This window comes from Squalius cephalus, assembly GCF_949319135.1.
Source record: "Squalius cephalus genome assembly, chromosome: 9".
Lineage (NCBI taxonomy): Eukaryota > Metazoa > Chordata > Actinopteri > Cypriniformes > Leuciscidae > Squalius > Squalius cephalus.
In genome coordinates, this window is record NC_137130.1 from 27,745,878 (window position 1) to 27,754,418 (window position 8,541).

Below are 8,541 nucleotides of genomic sequence, written 5' to 3' on the forward strand. Positions count from 1 at the left end.
CATCCACATGAGCCAAAAATACATTTTCTGGCTTTTCTCAGTCTAGAAGGCACCAACTTCTAAAATAATTTGACATTTCTACTACATAAATGACCCAATTTAAAAACACATTCATCTTTCAAGCGGTGAAATATCCCTTTAAGTATCAACTTAGTTTTGTAATGAATAGTAAATTGACATAGTAGTAAAACTAGCAGCTCAGAACATTTGGTCATGGAAGAATTTGATGAGAAATGTTTAAAGGCCCACTGAAGTGCCTTGAAACGCGCAGCTTTGTATGATGCGTTGACGTAATTTCCACTGAAACAGGAAGCTAAGGCAGGACACATTGAATGGCTCATCCCACTTTTCAAATAGCCAATAGTGTTTAGTTTACCTCACAGACTGCAATTCGTACTTGACAGCACCATGGAAGTGAATCCGAGCGCTTAAGATACGTTGGATTCAATAGTAGAGGTTTGAATAAATTCTAGCCATTTCATTCCTAACCAACGTACAGTTGGAAAACGGAACAAAACTCGAGCGTTTGAACAACCGAACACACGTCTCCAATCCATATTGCTCCGTGACGGGTCGCTTTTGCCAGCTGGTATTTATAGCATAGGGGCGGGACGCTTTAGATTCTAGAGAGCATTTGATTGGACAGAAGATGCGATGAGAAGCTGAAGACCGCGTTGATGTCATAAAAATCTGTGATCCATTTTAGTGGAAGTGAGAGACTGTAAGTTTTGAATGCTTAAATCTCCTAAATGTGAATTTTGTCATTGTTTTGGAACACACCAGCTTATTCATAACCTCAAGGCAAACATATTCATACTAAAAGCTAAAAAAACACTTACATTTTGATTTCAGGGAGCCATTAAGCTTATATTGAAATATTTTACTTTTGAATGTAGACTATGATATCTTGATCTTGATAACTCTGAGCACAGTCATTGTAGGAAGCATGGCCAATTTTCTGAAGTAGGATTTTGAATTTCCAAACATGATGCTTTAATATTTTTAATATAATGTGTTGGGTCTATCTCTATCTCTATCTCTATCTCTATCTCTATCTCTATCTCTCTCACACACACACACACACACACAAACAAACACACACACAAACACACACACACACAAACACACACACACACACACACACACACACACTCTCACACACTCTCTCTCTCTCTCTCTCAACACACACCCACACAAACATCTATTTAATGTGTGCAATGTGTTAAAGTTAAGAGCACAAGCCACAAACAAACAATCCACTAAAATGTTACTGCGAAGACTGTGTCACTTACGGCAAATCAGATCATCTGCGGCAAAATGCAGTGTAGGAGCATGAGGTACTTTCGGTTGTGTGAACGTGTGATCATGTATCTCACCACCTCTCTTCACTCTATCTTGAGAACAGAAAAGAGCCGCCAGTTCTCTGCCAGCAGAGGATGAAAGCAGTTGCAGGCTAACCCAACCACATGCTGTAAAAAAGAGAAAAACAGCCACAGGTTCACTGTTCGCACATCAGTGAATTTTATAAAATTGTCACACATAGATGCAGTTGTCAGGCGACGACGGAGAACATTAGATTAAAAGTCTTTAAAAACAAACTCAGAAGGTAATCCAACAAATATTGACAATGAAATACAACTGATGCACTAACGTAAACATAAACCAGACAAACACTGAGTGAAGGTGAGGAACTAATGATGATAACATGATGATGAACTAAATGACAAACTGCTGTGATGATGATTAGTATCCATGGAAACTGTTGAGTGCGGGAAATTCAAACAAAGGTACACATGTGACTAATGAAAACAAACTAAAAGTCCATGAAATCGAAACTAAGAATAAACACAACTGAATAAGTGTGACAGTCATTCACTTCACTATACGTTTGAGTGTGTTAGAAAACGAAGGTGTTTTCATAAAGAAAGAGAAAACACAAAGGAGATCAATGCATCTCATCTAGTATTAAAAGCAAGGCTTGAAATTGGAGGGGGGTGGGAGGGGCTCAGGGGGGTGAATTTCAAGAGGGGACAGAGTTCCAGTTTACCCTAGCCTGACTACGTCAGACTTCTTACTTCCGCTCAATTTCATTTCGCTTCTGTAGTCAGTCTGAGACAGCGTAATAGCTTTCCGTTTTCCTCCGGCCTGAAAACAGCCGGGCCAATCAACGAACAGAGGGCGGGCTGAGAGCCGTGACGTAGACACTGATTGTACCGTGGATGCGTAGATTTTTACTTCACATAATCTGCAAAAGTCGTTCACAGCCATGTTCACTCCGGTATTTCGCTCAATGGTTTTGTTTTCGCATCATACATGTGTTTACAGTGGAAGTTAGATGCGGCTGAGCATGCGCATAACACACGCCATAACCAAACGTTATGTGATTGGCTTACGGGTAACCAATGATTTTAAACTTCAGACAAGCGCCCCCCGCAAGAGAGAAAACACTTCTCTATTATGCCATTCCAGACTCTGTCTACGAAGCAAAGCGAAGTAGCAGAGTTTGGTATTACCAGGCTAAGTTTACCCACCCCTTACACAAATTGTAAGGGGTGGGTAAAAAATGATTCATACTGAATTGCTTTATTCAAGTCTTTGCATGGAGAGAAGTTACCGATTTGGCACTTTTATTCCAGCAGAGGGTGAAATATATTTGTTATCTATAAGTATTAGCCTATGTGGCGTCCATTTCTAGCGAACACAAGAAAGTGAAAAAAAGCCATGTTCGCTGAGAAATAATGCTTTATTAACAAAGTTCGGGAGGAGCATCTACCCAATCAGCGCAAGAGGAGGCTTATAGAGCCAACAAACCTCTGAGGGACGCAACAAAGCATCCCTCCTCCACCCCAACTCCTCACTCTCAATTAGTCCTATCCCAGCCTGGGATGGGGGGGCTCGGAGCCCTCGCAGCACCAGCACGGCAAATACGCATATTTCATACTATATCTGATTATATGTAAGTGTGAACTTTTAAACCTTTTTTAACTTTTCACGGTTAAGGGGATTTCAGACGACTAAAGCGTTAGCGCTGACGAATAATATGTATGAAAATTTAATCGTCAGTCACACCAGATATGTGTTGGTAGTCTGTTGAGTCTTCCAAGGTGGTGTTCAAAGATCAGTTAATCACAGCACCTTTGTTTTGTTCCTGACTGAATCAGCGTTTTTGAATAAATTGATTGAATGAATGGTTGACGTCACTGAAAAAGTTGCTAGCTAGCCTGGTAGCCTATAGTCTCAGCCTCAGACTTTTGGCTGCACATCTGATGCATATGGCACACATAATTGGAAACACTTCAGGAGTTTCAAAGTCGTCATCTGAATTCTACTGGCCGGGAGACGTGTGTGTCGTGTTCTTTAGTGGTTAACCTTGAAACAAAGCCGTTGTGACGCCAAATCCCCAAATGGAAGAAGAAAGCAGTGGTGTTCAACTAAATAGTGAATTTTCAAAAGAATGTGAAGAATGTGAATTTCACGGCATAGACTCGTCCAAGATTGTTACTTGCCAGTGTCTTGACGAAAAATGCTATCTATCAGATGGTGCTACCAACACTATATTTCCATTGCTTTAAGGGTAGGGTTAGGGTTTCGGTAGGTTTGGACATTAATAAAGCCTCAAACCACATCACACCACATGAATGTTACGCTGGTAGCCCAATCTGATAGGTTGTGCAAATAGTCAGAACACCGGTCTGTTATTGTAGGGACATCGACTTTATATTTTCACAACCCAAAACATGACGTTGCTTTACATGTCAGTCTGGGCAGTCCTTTGCCAATGAAAGCTGCTATGGAGTCCAGACCTTCTGCTGTCAATCTGAAGTTCTGGTAGCAACAATAATCTATTATAGCAATGTATGATATCAATATGATATACAATATATGACATTACAGTGTTTATATTCTGATTTGACTCTGATCCGTCCTTCGGATGAGATGTAAAACCGAGGTCCTGACTCTCTGTGGTCATTAAAAATCCCATGGCATTTCTCTTAAAGAGTAGGGGTGTAACCCCAGTGTCCTGGCCACATTCCACCCATTGGCCCTTATCAATCATGGCCTCCTAATAATCCCCTTACATTGAATTGGCTCTATCACTCTCTCTCCTCTCTCCACCTATAGCTGGTGTGTGGTGAGCGCACTGACGCCGTTGTAATGTGGCTGCCGTCACATCATCATCATCATCATCTGCACACTGGTGGTGGTTGAGGAGAGATCCCCTGATATGATTGTAAAGCGCTTTGGGTGTACAGTAGTACATATGAAAGCGCTATATAAATGCCTCATTCTATTCTATTCTATTCTATTCTATTCTATTCTATTCTATTCTATTCTATTCATATATCACAGACACACACACACACACACACGTGTCTGACAGTAAAGTTTCCTAGTCCGAAATTGGACATGAATGCCCTCTCAAGTCGTATTTACTACTGGGAAAATTAGTTTCCGAGTTGGGCATGCCCAAAAACTTTAAACATGGCAAAGGGGAGAACAATTGTTGCTGTGAGTGCACCTATTCTATATCAATTTTTTTCTACAACAGCTACATCGCCTTGTCTTCTTGTTAAACTAGTGCATATTTACATATGAATGTTCATCCTCCTAGCGAAGTCCCTGCTCGCTTGAACTGACACTTTGACTCTGAGTGACTCAAAATGATACACAAACTATTTATAGGCTACACAAGTAAAAGAAAGACATTTTTAGTTTAGTAGAATTAGCTAAATATCGTTTCACTGTTTTTGGCAGCCTCTGTTGACAAGCATCAGGCATTGCAAGCTCTGTTTTTTAGACTGACCTACCAAAGAATTGTTGCATTATTCCAAATAAATAGATTGAGATTCACAAATAAATGTAAAGATTTCACAAAAAATAATAAAATTCACAAATAAATAAAATAAGATTTGCAAATTAAAAAAATATTTACAAATGTGTTTTATGTCACAAACACAACTGTGCCAATTTTCTGTGCATTTGTAGATCCTCACACTCATTTGTGTATTTTGAGTCAAGACCATAGACTGTAAAAAAATATGGACGTAGTGTCCGTGACTTCACCCGTTGGTTTCTGAAGAGCATTTTTGAAGAGCGTTTTTTAGCTGAGGTGACGTGACGGCTAACAGACTGCAGACAAGCGGCTAGTAGTGACAGCAGCGGCAATCCACCTGTCACTCAAGTGGCCACACCCTTAATTATGCAGAACTTTAAGTCTTAATATAACTTAAACGGGTGAGTTATAAAAAAAATTCACCCCCCTCACAGTTGTCATGAAGGGCAAAATTAGCTATATAGACCAAAACCACTTTTTGTACCAGGCTGCAAACATGTTTTTTTTTTTCTGCTGTAAATTTGGGTATATTAACATGGGGAGTATATGGGATTCACTTTCTTTTGGAGCCTGTCTCTAATACTCTCTCTGTCCCTCAGTCAATGAATTGCAGTTTAAGTCACTTCTGTGTTGGATTCAAGAGAGAGACCTGAAGGTTGCCACTTGGTCAAGACCTGCACAAATTCACAAATAAGTGGACTCCATCCACCGTCTACTTAAGACAACCAACAGCCATTTGCGCTGACCAATCATAGCACACTCTCGCTCCAACAAATCACGATTTGCTTTACAATCAGGGAGATCTTGCCCTGAAATAACTTTGCTTATTCATCTGCATTGGCTCAAAAAGGAAGTATAAGGCCCATAAAATTGGTACAGTAAAATGTGGATTTCGTTAGACTATTAGACTGTGTAGGCTATCAAGCTGGATGTATCAAAGCGAATGTGCAATAATTTGTCCTTCGTGTAAATTAGTGCAAGTGCGTGTACTTAACAGGCGAGTTTCAACAGGTGTCCGTTTATTGTCGGTAAATCATAGTGTCGCGTTGCGTCCAGTGTAGACAGAATCACTGATTATGTAATGTAAGGGTCTTCAACCGGGGGTCTGCGACATTCTAGACTCTCTTTGGATATTAGATTGCTTGTAAACTCTCATAAGATCATGTTCAAACTTCAAATGCAGTATGGTTACCAGTTTAACAGAAAAAGGGTCCACTTGTGATCATACACCACTAGAATGTAACTTAGAATGCATGGGTAGAAAAATACAAATATTAAAATATACCCATGTTAAAGGTGGGCAATATTTGGTATTTCTGGTGTATCTTTGCAGGTACTGCCTCACTGACAGGCTGTTGTACGTCTAAAAGTACAATTTCTGCACTTTCTGACAGTGTTTGTTTTATCAATTAGTGTCCTGGTTTCTTGCTCTGAAGTTGGGTTACACAAATAGCCTTGTTTCAAAGATGGCAAAAGTACACACAAAGGGTGTACTCACACTAGCCAGTTTGAACCGTGCCCGAGTGCGTTTGACCACCAAAGCGCGGTTCGTTTGACTAGTGTGAGTGCTCCGAACCGTGCCCGGGCGCGGCTCGATTAGCCGGCCCTGGCCCGCTTGGAAGAGGTGGGCCAGAGCACGGTTCAGTTGGACTCGGGCGCGGTTCGCATGCAGTGTGAGCGCTAACCGTGCTAGAGCACGGAACAGGACGCGCGACGTCACGGTTTTGCGACGCTCCAAACCCAACATTGGCGGGGAAAGGGTCACTTTGGTCTACGGCAGAGGTGCAATGCGAAACCTCCTCATACGAGCAGCACGATTACGTGAAAATGTTCGTGCCACAAAGGCGATAGATCTGTTTAACAACAGGCTGTGAGAGGGCTGTGGACCACCGTGGACCAAACGACTCAAAATTATCCACAAAGTAAACAGAGCGATGGACTCCATTGTGTTCAGTGAGAGCGCCGCTCTTTCTGTTTATCCCGAAACCGTTGCACCATAATGACGTAAGCGTGCTCCGGCACGAATGCTGAAACCCTATGTGAGTGCAGGCCAGAGGGGGAGTGGGGAGGGGGGACAATCGTACTCGGGCCCGGTTCATGGCAACCGTGCCTAGTGTGAGTACACCCAAAGATACTCCGGTAAAAGTTGAAGTACTGAGTACACTTTTTTACTCAAGATAAAGTAAAGAAGTATGGGCTCTTACATGTACTTAAGTAAAAAGTAGCCATTACTACCTGTTTAATTTCGCTCTGGTAACGACTTCACATCATATTAATACAATACAAAAGAAATTATATTTAAAATTTTGTTAGCTAATGAATGTATCCAGGCTGAATAACCACAATGGAGAACAGGGCCGGACTGGGACAAATTTCAGGCTGGGAAATACTCATCCGTGCCATCACATACACCCACAACAAATTCTGAAACCACGGACAACCCTATATTTGAACGTACGAACCTTTACGCTTCCACTCGAGTCTCTCGACTCGCATTGATTGATTAGCCTACTCTGAATTGAATAAACATTTTGGTGGATGCGCTGAGCGTGCGCGAGCGGTCGTAGTGGACACCCTACAGACTCGTACACTTGGTGGACACCATAGACTGTAAAAAAAGATGGACGACGCCCCTTCGCTCTCTTCCATTGATGAGAACTGAAGCCGCCAGAGTCCCGATATGGCGCTGACATATTGGAACTTGAGTCTGCGCAGTAGCGATCTCGGGACCAGACCTGCGCAGTAGTGAGCAGGAAGTAAAGCCGCGAAATCAACGCTCCGCCCTCACTCTCGCAGGGAAAGTGCATTCTGCATACTTTTTTAAAAATTGATTGCAGTACGACAAGAGGCTTATTAAAATAAAGTAAATACAATCACCTCAGTCCTCCGAAGATCCCGAAAAAAATGTCCGTTGGTGCTTCAGTGACTACTTCGCTCGGAGAACCTGTCAATCACAGCTGAATAACACGGGGAGGCGGGGCTTATGACCTATACTAGGACCAGTCACCGGGGGGCGATCGAGACGTTTTGGCTTCACTTTTCAGGGCTTGTGCGGCACGCTTGGTGGACACACGCAATTTAAGGCAACGAGAAGTGTGCCATTTGGGATCCATCCTAAATGAGGAAAAATAGAGGGCGTGGCTTGTTTTTTCTAAGCCAAAAATTTTTTTTTTGTGTGGATTGACTTGCATGGATGAACTGTTCACCACAAAACAAACAATTTGCGCTAATAAAGTAAATATGGCAATTTTGATTTCATGTTAAGAGGTAAACCCTGCACCCCCAGTATGTTTTCTCAGTCCCAAGGCCTTCTATGTGCAACACTTGTGTATAAATAAATAAATAATAATAATAATAAAAAAAATAGCCTATTAAAACATCTGATCTAACCTCTAAAAAAGTATTGTCCAGAGAAGGACACATGGAGACTGGACCTGTAACAATGCTGTAACATATTAAAATTATATTATTGATATACTGTTCAATATTTTTCGGCAATAAGATCATGATCAAAATCAAAAGGCACCGAATACCATTTATCAAAGCACAGTGAGATATTCTGTTTACCTTTCTGTATCTCTGCAAGTGCATTGTTGTTGGCCTTCAATAGTCTATGTCTAAATCACGTGTCTATATAAAGCTTTTATATAAAGCTACGAAATACGAATGAATAAAGATGAGTTCATGGTTCATCAGACCGGAAAAAC

The 8,541-nt window shown here is 41.4% G+C and overlaps 1 protein-coding gene across 1 annotated transcript in view; it reads right to left on the bottom strand.

The window, feature by feature from the left end:
• Positions 1-8,528, bottom strand: part of LOC307164201 (cell surface glycoprotein CD200 receptor 1-A) — a 19,757-nt gene extending 11,229 nt beyond the window's left edge. The window contains exons 1-2 of the mRNA XM_079880693.1: positions 8,402-8,528; positions 1,293-1,469 (exon numbers count right to left, since the gene is read on the bottom strand). The gene's annotated coding sequence lies outside the window, so the exon portion shown is untranslated. The remainder of the gene's footprint in view (positions 1-1,292; positions 1,470-8,401) is intronic.
• Between the last annotated feature and the right edge of the window lie 13 nt (positions 8,529-8,541).